This window comes from Delphinapterus leucas, chromosome 17, assembly GCF_059928025.1.
Source record: "Delphinapterus leucas isolate spDelLeu-1000000601 "Yukka" chromosome 17, BTC_Dleu_Yukka2, whole genome shotgun sequence".
In the NCBI taxonomy this organism is placed as follows: domain Eukaryota; kingdom Metazoa; phylum Chordata; class Mammalia; order Artiodactyla; family Monodontidae; genus Delphinapterus; species Delphinapterus leucas.
Genome location: NC_143145.1, coordinates 104,296 through 118,098, shown reverse-complemented (window position 1 = coordinate 118,098; position 13,803 = coordinate 104,296).

Below are 13,803 nucleotides of genomic sequence, written 5' to 3'. Positions count from 1 at the left end.
GCTCGTGGACCCGCCCAGCCCAGCCCAGTGTGGCCGCTCTAGACCGCGGGAGGACGAGCGACTCGGTGGATCCATACTTGACCCCCGCGAGGTGCCAGGAGCCGCCGGGAGCCCCGCGATCAGAGTCGGTTCGTGCAACTAACCAGGGTGGCAACTACCTAAAAAAAGACAAGCGATTATAAATGCAGGGAGAACTAGGGACTTAGATACACAGGTACCTAGAATCGGAACAGGTTTTGCTTGATAAAAACATGATGATGCACGTGGAAGAAACTGAATCCCTCGATCAGTAAATGATTCGACAGATAGATGGAAAAACTCAAATTCCTTAAGTGGGACTGTCCATGAAACATTTACAAAAATTGATTATACAGTTAGACATAAAGAATACAAATATTTTAAAGTATGCATTTAAACTACCAAAATTAGAATAGAAATACATAATAAAAAGTTGACTCCCAAAACTCTTTAACTATTGGAGTTTACGAAACGCTATCTACATAACCTTTGAATCAAAAATGATACTAGCTGGAAAATTACAGACTATTTATAAAGCAATGAAAAGCAAAACACTTCATTCTCACACCTACGGAACCCAGTGTAAAGTGTAAAATATATAATATCCACTGAATATTTTCATAGAAAAATATATATGACTATATCGCCTTAAATACTTTTTCTTTATTAAAGAAGACAAAAGCATTTATCCTTAAGAAGTTAGAAAAAGGAGCATTTCTCCGAACCAGCAATAACCAATCAGGTAATGTAACAAAAATGAAATGTCTTGGGACTTCCCTGGCGGTCCAGTGGTTAAGACTCCATGCTCTCAATGCAGGGGGCCCGGCTTCGACCCCTGGTCAGGGAACTAGATCCCGCATGCTGCAACTAAAAAAAGGTCCCGAGTGCCGCAACTAAGACCCGGTGCAGCTAAATAAACAAATATTTTTAAAAAATGAAATATCTTCCACAATAGCAACAAAAACTATGAAATACTGGGGAATTAACAAAGAGCACTCAAGTTTGTACGGCAGGTTCCCCTATGCAGTGATCAGGGACCGGCATTCCTTGGCTGAGGATTTTCCACTTGCTGACTCGGAGGGGAAGAGGAGAACACATAATAGGGATAAGAAGCTGCTTCTCCCAGTTTTCCCACGTGGCCACCTGCTGTAGCAGTATGCAGCCCTTGCCAAGAGTACAACCCAAGTCCCATCCCATCCTTGATGCAGCTCAGGTGAGTCCCTCTGGACAAGGTGCAGCCTCTCCACCAGGTCCTATAACTAAAGGGCAAGTTGCCTGCCCCCTGACACCCAAGTTGCAGTGTGGAGAAAGAGGGTGGGAAACATAGCAGTGTCCAAACTATGCTGGCTGGGTCCGAGGAAAAGTCTGATGTGGGGTTGTTGTGCAGACTGTGTAGATATTTTATTTTTAATATTTATTTATTTATTAGAAAAAATCTTTTGGCCATGCTGTGGCATGTGGGATCTTATTCCCCAACCAGGGATCGACCCTGCGCCCCCTGCATTGGAATCGTGGAGTCTTAACCACTGGACTGCCAGGGAAGTCCCTGTAGATATAAATATATATATATATATATATATATATATATATATAAAACATATATATAAATATATATGTTATATATATAAAAATAAATATATATATATTTTAAATAAATTTATTTATTTTATTTATTTATTTTGTCTGCATTGGGTCTTCATTGCTGCGTGTGGGCTTTCTCTAGTTGCGGCAAGCGGCGGGGGTTACTCGTCGTTGTGGTGCTTGGGCTTCTCATTGCGGTGGCTTCTCTTGTGGAACAAGGGCTCTAGGCACGCAGGCTTCAGTAGTTTTGGCACATGGGCTGAGTAGTTGGGGCTCGCGGGCTCTAGCGCACAGGCTCAGTAGTTGTGGTGCACGGGCTTAGTTGCTCCGTGGCATGTGGGATCTTCCCAGACAAGGGCTCGAACCCATGTCCCCTGAATTGGCAGGTGTATTCTTAACCACTGCACCACCAGGGAAGTCCCTGGTAGGTATTTTAAATGCAATGATTTCACACGTGTAAATGACTTTAGCCCTCATCTCTGTGCAGGGTGTGCAGAGTCTCCTGTGGGCAACTCCACATGAGTGCTGGAGCCCCTCTCCCTGGCAGGTAGGAGCTCCAGGACAGCACCCGGTACCCAGACTCAGCTCCAGGAGGAGCTCTATGGGCCCTGGGCCTCATCAGGTCTGACTTGGCCCTCCGGGGGCCTTCCTTGTCCATGACTCATCCTCTTGCCCACCTGCGGAGGGAGGTGATAGGCTGCCCTGGCTGGGACTGTCCAGATTTACAGGGGCCTCCTCATTGACAGTTGGAAGCCTGGGTCAGCTTCTTGTCTGCATACTTCTATTTAGTTCCACATGCAAAGGCCTCATCTAGTCACAGGTTAAAGCCCGAGGTCCCTTGTCTTTTATTTATTGCCCTCTATATGCTTGCCCTCCTCCTCTCTCTCTCCAGCTCAAGGTACCTTGAGACCACCTGCAATGCCAGGCCTGCTTACGAGACTTGGTCAGCACAAATCACAGGCCATAGGCAGAGGGAAACTCCCCTTGTCCATCTCTGCTCTCCTCCACCTGTACCTCCATCTGCCTTCCCGCAGCCTGAGTCTCTCTAGGGGGGCTCTGTTGAAAGTGGCAAGAAGTAACCAACCCTTGCCAACATTCCAAACAATTCTGAACCAATTTCTCTAGGGTTATAGTTTTAGTCACACGTTGTCTACTCCTAATACATCATAAGCAAGGGTCATACCAAATACTTTTCCATGCGCAGCAAGGGTCACCAGCTTTCTACCTGTAACACCTCTGCCCTCACTGCCTGATCATTAAGCCAACTGCACATGTAGTAGGTTCTGTTTCAGCACCTACCTACTGCCAGGTATCAAGTACTGGATTAGTTAGAATAAAGCTCAGCTGATGTAAAGAGGCTCAAAACTAACATTGGCTTCAGTGAGACAGAGGGCTGTTTCTGTCTCCTGTAATAGACCACATGGCTGTGGTGGCTGTCCTCTTGAAGATGGAGGGGCACAGTCCCCTTCTACCTGAGGGTTCCACCCTGCCCAGAGCTTAGTCACCATTTCAGCCAGTGGGAACAGGACAAGGTGACACCTTGAAGACGCACGTATCGCTTCTGCCTGTGACCCACATGCTACATCTCACAGCATTGCAACTTGGAAACATCACCTTTGCTTGGATGGGAAAGTGTCAGGTAAAATTTCATGTCTGAAAAGGACAGGGAGAATGCAAAGACAGTCAGGAAGAACCAGCAGGCTCTGCATGTCCACCACAGGGGAAAATAACACAGTCAACCCAAAACCAGGCAGCAACATCAGAAAACTGAGGAAAAAACTGATAGATGTCCAAGACAAAAACCCACCATAATGTGCCCATTGAAAAGCACGTTTGAATAGAATATGGTTGATCATAGAGCGTTTGACCAGGTCTCTGCCCAAACCCCATCTCCAGTGGGCCTCAGGTTCTGGTCAGGGGTGGGGTGTAGGCTGGTGGTTAGAAAGTCACCACCTCAGGACCATTGGCTGTCCCTCTCAGTGTCAGCACATCTACCTTTGTTTTTCTGTGACAGTTCAGATTGGCTGAAAAGTAGTGTTTTTCATCAACCTTGCAATAAAATCATTTAATTCTAAACTAATTCATGAGATGGTGGCGTTTTTACTGTAATACATAATAGACCACTAAGAAATGTATTGAGAAGAAGTTATTTAATAAATTTAGAAGGAAAAGAAAGGGGGAAAAAACCGAAAATAAGAATGGGCCATAAAAACGATCCAAAATTGCTTTTCACAAGACAAACTATATAGTGAAGCCTGAAAATTTCTGTTAAATGGTTGATTGCTAAAAAACAAAAACAAAACATAAAACTAGATAAAAGCAAAAAATGAAGAAATCAAAACCAGTTGTTATGGACTGAATGTTTGTGTCCTCCCAACATACATTCATATGTTGAAGCCTAACTTCCCAAAGTGATGGTATCTGGAGGATGGACCTCTGGGAGGTAATTAGGTTTAGATGAGGTCATGTGGGCGTGGCCATTGACAGAACTAGTGTCCTTATAAGACACAGAACTAGAGTCCTTATAAGACACTGCAAAAAAAAAAAGAAAGAAAGAAAAGAGGAGAGCTGTAGAGAGAGGTCCCGTCTTCTTGGAGAATACATAAGTAATCATGTATAGAATGTCGGTAGAAATATGGACAGTAGAGGCCATTCTGGTGAGGCCTCAAATGGAAAAGAGGAACATGCTATCGGAAATTTGAAGAAAGGTGACCATGGTTATAAAGCGGCAAAGAACTTGGCTGAATTGTGTTTGTGGGAAGTAGAACTTGAGCAATAAAACTGGATTTTTAGCTGAGGAGATTTTTTTTTTTGAGGAGATTAAAAAATAATATTTATTTGGCTGCACTGGGTCTTAGTTGCGGCACACGGGATCTTTAGTAGTGACATGTGGGCTCTTAGATGTGGTATGTGGGATCTAGTTCCCTGACCAGGGATCAAACCTGGGCCCCCTGCTTTGGGAGTGTGGAGTCTTAACCACTGGACCACCAGGGAAGTCCCTAGCTGAGATGATTTATAAGCAAAGTGTTGAAGGAGTGACTCTTAGAGTAAAATGTGAGAGGAGTGAAGTGAATTGAAGAGGCATTGTTAAGCAAAAAGGAACTAGAATGTAAAGATTTGGAAAATTCTCAGCCTGTCCATATTGCAAAAAATGAGAAAGTACATTTGGAAGAGGACACCACGGATGTGGCTAGGTTATTACTCAGTAAAGAGATCATGGGATTATATGAGCAGAAACACTTCTGAGATCCCGCAGGACTGAACCATAGAGCTATTTAGCTATGATGTGCACTTTTCTGCAAGACATGGGAAGAATGGTCATAAAGGCGATTCAGGTATCATCAGGGCCACCTTCTCGGTTTCAAAGGGGGAGCGCATCACCATGATTTCAACAGGCCAAATAGTGGCCAACTGATGCCTTGGGGGTGTTCTCTGGAGCCTTCTCTTTTTTTTTTTTTTTTTTTGCGGTACGCGGGCCTCTCATTGTTGTGGCCTCTCCCGTTGCGGAGCACAGGCTCCGGACGCGCAGGCTCAATGGCCATGGCTCACAGGTCTAGCCGCTCCGCGGCATGTGGGATCTTCCCGGACAGGGGCATGAACCCGTGTCCCCTGCATCGGCAGGCGGACTCTCAACCACCGCACCACCAGGGAAGCCCTCTGGAGCCTTCTTGATGCGACCCCGGGGGGTCACTGCTCACTCCCCATGGCTCCATCCTGCGGAGGCCCCTCACTGCTTTAACACCGCAGAGTTGGCTCCCTCACTGTGCCAGCAGCAGCTCCACCGCTCCTCTCCAGGGCACCCCATTCTACACCTGGGGCCTCAAGTGTTCCCAGTGGCCAACACCATGCTGTCTTCAAGCAGCCCCACATTTTGAGGACTAGACTCCCGCTCCCCAGAAGCCCCCCTGTGCCCGCCCCAAAGCCTCACTGCAGGTGCATGCACTGTCTCTCTCAGACCTTGGGGCCCGTGCTTCATGCCCTTGTGCGGACTCCCCTCAGCTCACTGCCCTCCACGCCCTTCCTGCTGACCTTACCCAGCCTCACTGCTAGACTGGCCCTGGCTCTTTTGGTTCGGGATGTCACGGAAGACTGTCTGCACTTGCCGCCCACACGTGTGCACGCCTGAGACAGCCTGGCTCCGGCCCCTCTCCCACCTCCCCCAGGGCTTTACGGGCCAAGCACCTGGAGGTGTGAGAATGAACGCGTGGGTTGAACGGAAGCTCCGTGGGGCTCCCAGCTTCCACGTTGACTCTCTGCTGCTTCCTGGGTCTCAGGGCTGCCATACCCTGGTTCTCTAGTTTTTCTCATAATAAATGCCATGCGGAAGACTGGCAGGTCTGCTGCCTCAGGGAGGATCTGGTAGAGGTGGGTTCTGGGCAGCCTGCACTCCCTCCCACTGCCCTGTTCTCCCTTAGCTCCCGGGACCTAGGGGAGCTGTCAGTCCTTGGAGCCTGGGTGCACTAGATCAAAGCCTGTGATCCCAAACCCAGAAATCTGATCCCCTAACTTCTTCCCAAGGGTGTGCAGTTGGAAGTAAGAGGTGGGGAACGAGTGACTTGAGATTTCTCCATGGTTGGCCAGTGTTTGAAACACGCAGTGACCACTGGTCTACATGAAATGCTTAGGATATGGAAGCAAATAAAGACCAGTCCCCACCCTCAAGCAGGCCCCACAGTGTTGAGGGGAAAACAACTGTGCCCATCCCAGGGCACGCAGCCTGCAGGGCTTGGGGACCTGGGCCCTGCAGCTACTTGCTGAATTCTTCTAAGATGAGAGCTTCCTGAGGTGTTCCTTCAGCCATAGTAGATGGAAAGGATACCTTACTTCTTCTGTTCCATGCCCAGCTATTCTACTCCTTTCCCCCCTCTATTTTTCTTCATAGAAAAACAGAATGTTGGAGCATTCACCACCGTCCATTTATCTGCTCACCATCTTTCTCCCATGCTAGAATGTATGCTCTATGAGGGCAGGGATTTTGTTTCATTCACGGCTCTGTCCCCAGCATCTAGAACCATACTCACAATAGGTACTAATTATATATGTTTGTGATTACATGAACCCATGAATCAACGATACTAGTTCTCTGTTAAGGTAAGAGAGTGCTCTCTGGGAAAAAATGATGCCACAACGTTCCATGGGTTATCACACATAAATCTCTCTGTAATATGAGTTGCCCCACACCCCCACCCCCTCTTCTTTTTTGGCCTGAGAAAACAGGCCAGTGAGGTAGAGGTAGGATTATTACCCAGGCTGTCCCTCTCCAAAGGCGATATGCTCTTTCCACAGTTCTTGCTGCTCTGACAAGGGTGGCAGGGAAGACAGCTGGCTTTGCTCTGCCCCTGCTGTGTTCTGAGCAGCACACTGGTTACTCTGTAAACTTGGTTCTACCTAACCCCCTAATAGTCCTTCAGAGATTGGTATTTTTATCCCCATTTTGCCCACAAGCACAGTCTGAGAGTTTAGTTTGCTCAGAGTAATCCAGTATACAAGGGGGGAGCTGGACCCACCTCCTGTCCTGTCTAATCCAAATATTCCTATCATAACAGCCCTCGCTCCGTGAGCCAGAGAACTCACGTGAGGATTCTGACATGGTCAGTGTGTGTACCCCTCCTATGTATTCTTGATCTGGGTAAATACCATGGGGTGATTTTTGGGTCCCTCCGATCCTACCATAAGATGGTCCTGAGCTAAAACTTCATTTGCCCGTTGACTCCCTAAGCTCCTACACTGGCTGCTGAACAAGATTTTGAATTAACATCAATTCAGAGCCAGAGTCCAGTAACCCCTGCCATAGCACAATCAACCTCAGACCACTTATACTCTGACAAAGTCAGGGTTATAGATCCATTACAGTGAGGGCGACAAACACACGAACGGCAAGTGTCTCACCAAAGAAAGGAAAACAGAGTTGTTACAGGACTTGGGGAGGGGTGGAGTTTAGGTGAAATCTAAGCGGAGCAGTGTCTTGATAGGCAGGCAAGGCAGGGCTGAGTCATCGTGGGTCATCCTCAGGTCTGGACTGTGAAATGGACCTAAGCTCCTGTTTCCTTGGAAACCACAAAATTTAGATGTGGAACGTGGTGTCCAAAACTCCTTATCTGATTCCAGCTGTAAATCAAGGCTGCTCCTCTGCGTCAGTGACTTAGATCCACCAAGAGTGGGGTGTTTCATTCTTGATGTCGTTTCCAACACTTGCTGATGTTACAGAATAAAGTTTCTCCACGAGCAAGAAAGCAGAGGTAGAATGTTACATTTTGTAGCTGCACATCTCTTTGGGAGAAATATTGTTTCCTATTAACTCTGAAGCTGGTTTTTTTTTATCTGTCTGTTATTCTAGCCTGATGAACAGTTTACCAGATTTTTTCTTTCTGAGTCCGAGCTAAGTTTTACTTTCACATCCTTGAAAAGTGTGGGTATTTCCTGTCCTCTAATGTACAGTTACCCCATCAAATGGCCACATTCCCTTTGGGGGAGAGAATAAAACATAGTATAAATTTTTGGGAGAGTATCAGGGTCTTTCCCCAAGGGAAAGCTTTCCTCTTCTTTCATGAGGTTCAGGTGTCTTTTCACCAGATTTAATGTTTTTTTCACTAGTATTGATATAACCTTTAGTAGGCTGCCTACTTATTTCAGTCACCATCACCATTATCCAGGGCCAAAACATGTGGTCAAACAATTCTATTACTACTCTGGCCCTGGGCCTGTTACAGTGACAATGACCGCCCTGTCTTTGAAAGGGTTACATGCTACTGTCTGCTATTTGACCACACCACTGAGCATGGAAACCATTTTCATGACAGCCCCTCTTACCATCATTCCCAGCCTATAGAAAATAGCCACTGTAGTCTTTCATGGATGCTGGCACGTCCATCACCAACGCATTTCTCAAAACCTGGGTGAAAGAAGTGTCTCTAGACTCTCCTGGAGGACACAGGCAGGGGTGGGTGGACAGGTCCCACAGCATCCACTCCAGCATTCCCATCGCCCGAGCCTCTGACTGTCCTGCACTGTGAATTCAGGCAGATCTGACATACCAGCCTCATCAATGCAGGCCACACCACATACAGACTTCCATAAGCCAGTCACTGCTGAGATAGCTCCCTGAATTAGCCATCTGCCATGTAACAAATTCAGTACATTCTCTCCTCTAGTCTAACAGCCCTAGAATCTATTCCCATTTACATTACCCAGGTTTCTGTTGATAATAAACCGACAAAGTCTTGCCATTCTTTGCTGTGAGGCATTCCCTCTCAGGTCACACTGCACTCATCCCCTGGGTACGCTGGGGTTCAGTTGCTAGAAGCAATCAAAACTGGTGTGTATTTAGGAAAACCCACATTCCACTGCAAGGTGACAGCTCAAGAATGTTGAGGCAGGTAGCTGAGGGTAATTCATTCTGATAAAGTTTTCCATTGTATGTATGAATAAAACCTTTTGTCTTCTCTCCACCTACATTAGATTGTTATCAGGTATTGCTATTACAAACACGGCTGCTATGAACATTTTGGGACACATCTCCTGGTTTTCACGCAAGTCTCTGCTGTGTGTATGTGTAGGAGTGGAATTGGGTTGTGGGCTATTTACATCTTTGTTAACAGTGCCGGAGTATTTTCCAGTGTGTTGTTCCAACTTCATTCCTATCAACAGTGTGTGAGAGTAACTGTTGCTCTACATTTTTTGCAACACTTGTCGTCATCAAACTTTTAATTTTTGCTAATCTGGTGACTGTAATACAGCATCTCACAGTGATATCATTTTGCAGGCCCGCGATTACTAATGAGCTTTGCCCATCTTTTCATACAGGTCGGTTGTGGGAATACCTCGAGCAGTGGAGAAGCTTTAGCAGGTTTTGTAGCAGAGGCTGGTGGCGGAGGCAGGAAATCCTGGAGGCTGGACACAGGGGTGGATGCTAGACCACGTGGTGCAGCCCTCATGCTAGGGACAGGGCATCTGCCAGCACTTCTGCCCACTGCTGAAGGAATGTCTCCAGGAGTCAGGCCTGGAACACAACTGCTGAACCCTAGCTCTTCTGTAGAGCTCACAGACTCAGGAGCAGCTGAGATGCCCCCCCCACCCCAAGCCCACATTTTAGGGACTTGGAACCTCAGTCCAGATGCCCTTGTGTCAGCATCTTTGTGCACCATCCCAGACCTACCCCTGTCCCCCCACCCCCTGCACTCACTCTAACCCTCTGTCCAGACCAGGCCACACCTGGCACGATGCTCCAACACCTGGAGACGTGGCCAAGCCCAAAGCCGATGCTGCTAGGACTATCTGAGTCCCCAGAGCAGGTTGCTAAGGTCGGGGCAGGACTTGCCCAGGCCAATTCTGGTGCCTATTTCTCCCATAGAGCCTGGTGCTGGTTGGGGGCTCATAAGTTCTGCTAAGAGCAATAGGTTCCTTTCCAGCCCCTTTCCCATTCACAAGGCCCTCCTGTCCTCCAGCTATCCCTTCCTAGGTCGCTATGTACATGGCCTTCTAATGCCCCCACGCCCTATTCAAGGATCTGCTCTTGTCCACTCAACAAATACAGTAGCCCCAGCAGCCATCCTGCCCCTCTGGACACAGCCAACTGGTCAGGTGTTGACATCCAACCCAGGTGGGCCAGAGTCCATTCCCCAAACTCTGCACCCATGGCCACATTCATTGGAGTCCCACAGGTTTATGGGTACGTGAATGGACACCAGACCAGAGACTGGACAGCATCCTCTCCTTAGAATATGAATTAAAATACTAAGTTCCCAGCCTTATTCTGGCAGGTCTCTTGGAAGAAGCAGATGTGAACCCAGTAACTGTGGTGGCAGCCAGTTTTTCAGCCCAGTGCACTATTAAACTGAGAAGGCAGGTCTGCAGGGAAACCAGGATATAATCCAGGGGAGGGAAATCCAGAAACCCTTCCAGTTCCTGACTGCAGCTGTTTCCTCACCTGGGGCCCCGTAAGACCCCCCTGGATCCTGACAGATGGTGCTCCCTTCTTTGCTCAGGTTATCTTAAGTAGGTGTCTGTTACTTACAACTAGGAGCCCTAGTGCCCACAACTAACCCCTCCAACTTCCATCCTGCAGTTTTCTTCTGGTCCCATCTTCAGATACACAGAAGATGCTGCACGTATGCAGTGTTAAAGTGAAAACATCCCAGTGCAGTCCCGCTGCCTGGAAACTCAGGTCCTCAGACTCAAGGCAGCAGCTTGAGTCACTTGCTACCCACTCTTGCATGAACATAAGCAATAATGGAATCCACCCGCTACCTTTCAATGCTTGTGAATAAACGCATGAAACTCAAGTAAAACCTAGAATTGGTGGGGAAAGAAGAAATGTCAACTACACATGATAAACCAGTAGGATTGGCAGGGGAACACACAACACATTAACAGGCACTTATGGGCAGACCATCGTTTACAGCAGAAAGAGCAGATCTTGGTCCCCTTATGATTCACATCTTCAGTTGTGGTTCAAGAGCTAGTGGTGGAGGTCAAGGACATGGGTCATCCTCAGGAGTCCACCACACCAAGGCATCAGTGGAAATACCATAAGACAGGCAGACACAGGAAAAGTGAAGGGCTCCTGTGACCCCTCAGCCCCTGCCCCCACTGTCTGGGGCGTCCTTTCTCCTGACAGCAAAGGCCGCCCGAAGTCTCTGGGAATTTTACCTAATAATCCCATGTTCTGGCAATAGGCAGACACCAGAAATAACAAAACAACTCTGGATTTACAAATACGACACTCCTGACACCCACACAGGGAGCAGGTCCTGGCTGGGCGCCATGACCCACACCTTCATAGTGACAGCTGTCTGCCAGGAAGGCTGAGTCCTTGGGCAGCTCCTGCCGCACAAGCTTGAAGGTAGGGGCCCTTCTCAACACCCCCACACCAATCCCACCTACTGCCAATGTCCGGCCCCCAAGTCCAGTTAGGCTACAAAAGTGTTTCATGGGGAGCAGATCAACCAAACTGCAACCAACTCTACTAGTTCAATGAGTAGTAAACAATGTCTTCCTCCAAGTATTAACTGCCCTGAGTTCCTTCCAGTCATAATCCCACACAGCCTGTGGCAAGAACTACCAATACATGGAGATCTAAGGCAGGAGACTTCACCCGCCTGCTGTGCAGCAGGTAGGTGAGAGAGAACACCTGTCACCTCACCAGAACAGCGGCTCCAGGGGGACCTGAAAATATCCTTATTCTTCCCCGTGTGAGGGTATTGAGCCCGACCAAATAGAGCAGCAGGAATAGGGGCGTCTTCGGGATGAGTGCTAGACAGACGGTACAATGTCTGCTGACCAGAGCTCAACCTCCTGAATGTCAAAACTGTCCTGGCCACTGTCCATCTCCCTGTTTCTAGTACCTTTCAGGTGATGAAAGCCCGGGCCACAGGGGGGATTTTGGAAGGTTGTACATCTGCTCGCACTGTCACAAAACTCCTTTAGAAACAGCTTCTTCGCATCAACTGGGGAAACCGAAATGCCCTTCTCAACCGCAGGTAATCGGCTGGGTTTAGACGCTAGGCGGCACCAGGTGGATGGGCGCCCTGTGCTCCTCACCATGCAGCACAGAGAGGCTTCGAACCGTCAGGAGACAGTCTGGCTCCAACCAATACTAATGCCATCGCCCAGCTAGGTAAGACTGGCTAACAGGGATATTTATGAATGAAATGGACAACATTAGCTATGTAAATAAAATTCAGTACAATTTGGGTAAAACATTTAACTGAAAACTAAGACATGATCCAAACTCACTGCAGGAATTACTCATAAAGACGTTTTAGCCACACAACCTAAAACAGAGAATTAGAATAAAAGCTGAGGTTCTCAATTAAGTAATCTGTCCACCGTATGTAAAGATGAATGTATAAAGAAAAAAACCCCACATATTTCCTCCCGATCTGGCATTCTAATTGTATGGCTGCGAGGAAGACACTGCCACAGCCTCTGAGTCCTTGTGTCTCTTGCAAGGACGCCAAGGAGATCCTTGGAGCAACAACAGGGAACTTCTTTTCCTTCCTCCCAGAAGTCCTTTCTCTACAGCAGAAGGTGTAACTGGATAAAAAGCTCCAAGGCCCCATCTCAGACTGAAGCCAGGAGAGCCATGGGAGGAGCTTCTGACACAGCTCAGGAGATGAAGGTGTCCAGTCACCTCAGGAAAAGACAGACATGCCCTCTCTTTTTGGAACACGGTAATCGGGCAATGGTTAGTAAAGTCACAAGCCAGAGGCTCCCAACTTTGGACCATCTTCCCATTTTCCTTCATTGATGACACATCTACAAGACCTATCCACCAAACCACATTAAGTGAAACATACAACTTCAATGGGCCAGAATTAGTCAGATGGGTCAGCCTCAGGACTGCAAGCTCCCTGCCTGGGGTGCTGGGGGTGCAGCGGGTGTGGGCCTGGGGCAGGTGCCCAGTGGGGGATCCACGACTGTGGGCGGCAGAGCCATGTGGTACCAGAGCCACCCCCGAGCAGCCTCTCTGTGCCTCAGTCTCATTGTGGAACAGGGCTAATAAAAGTACCTACTTCACTGAAGTGATGTGAGGATTAAATGAGAAAACCCAGGAGAAGCATTCATCACAGTGCCTCGCACATACTAAGGTAAAAAGGTAAAGGTTTGTTGACTCAGTCAGAATTTTTGTCTAGCACATGATAACCATTATTATCACAGTGTATTAATTCCAGTTTTAAAAAATGTCAAAGCTATTTGTGGTGAAGTGTGCTTAGGAGAAGTATCATTAAGAGGCAGATTTTTCAATCAGCTCCTCAAAATTCTAAAACGAGTAAAGACCAATACTACTGCTATATAGACAAGAGCCTGGAAAATAAGACCTGAGCCATAGGTCAAGTCAGCATAAGGAAAAAAGGTCAGTTAACTTCTAAGAGAAAGTTTCTTTAATAAAGCAGGAAAATAGGAATAAACTTATTATTGAAAAGGATACGATAAAGGAATAGAATGTCCAGCTATTAAGCAATTCACTGCTCCTCTTTCACTCCATTCTTACCCTTCCTTATTCTTACCCTGCCTTATAAAGCACCGTCCCACTGCAGCCCGTGCCAGATCCTGTTAGCCCCTTCTCAAGGGTTCACACACGGTACCAGCTTCTCATCAGACTCTCAGCAGCCACTTTCAATTCCCAGATTTGTTTCTAGAACTGTCTCTCACAGACTCCTTCTGCTGAATCTCTCATATTTATAACCCTTTTTCAGCCCATTT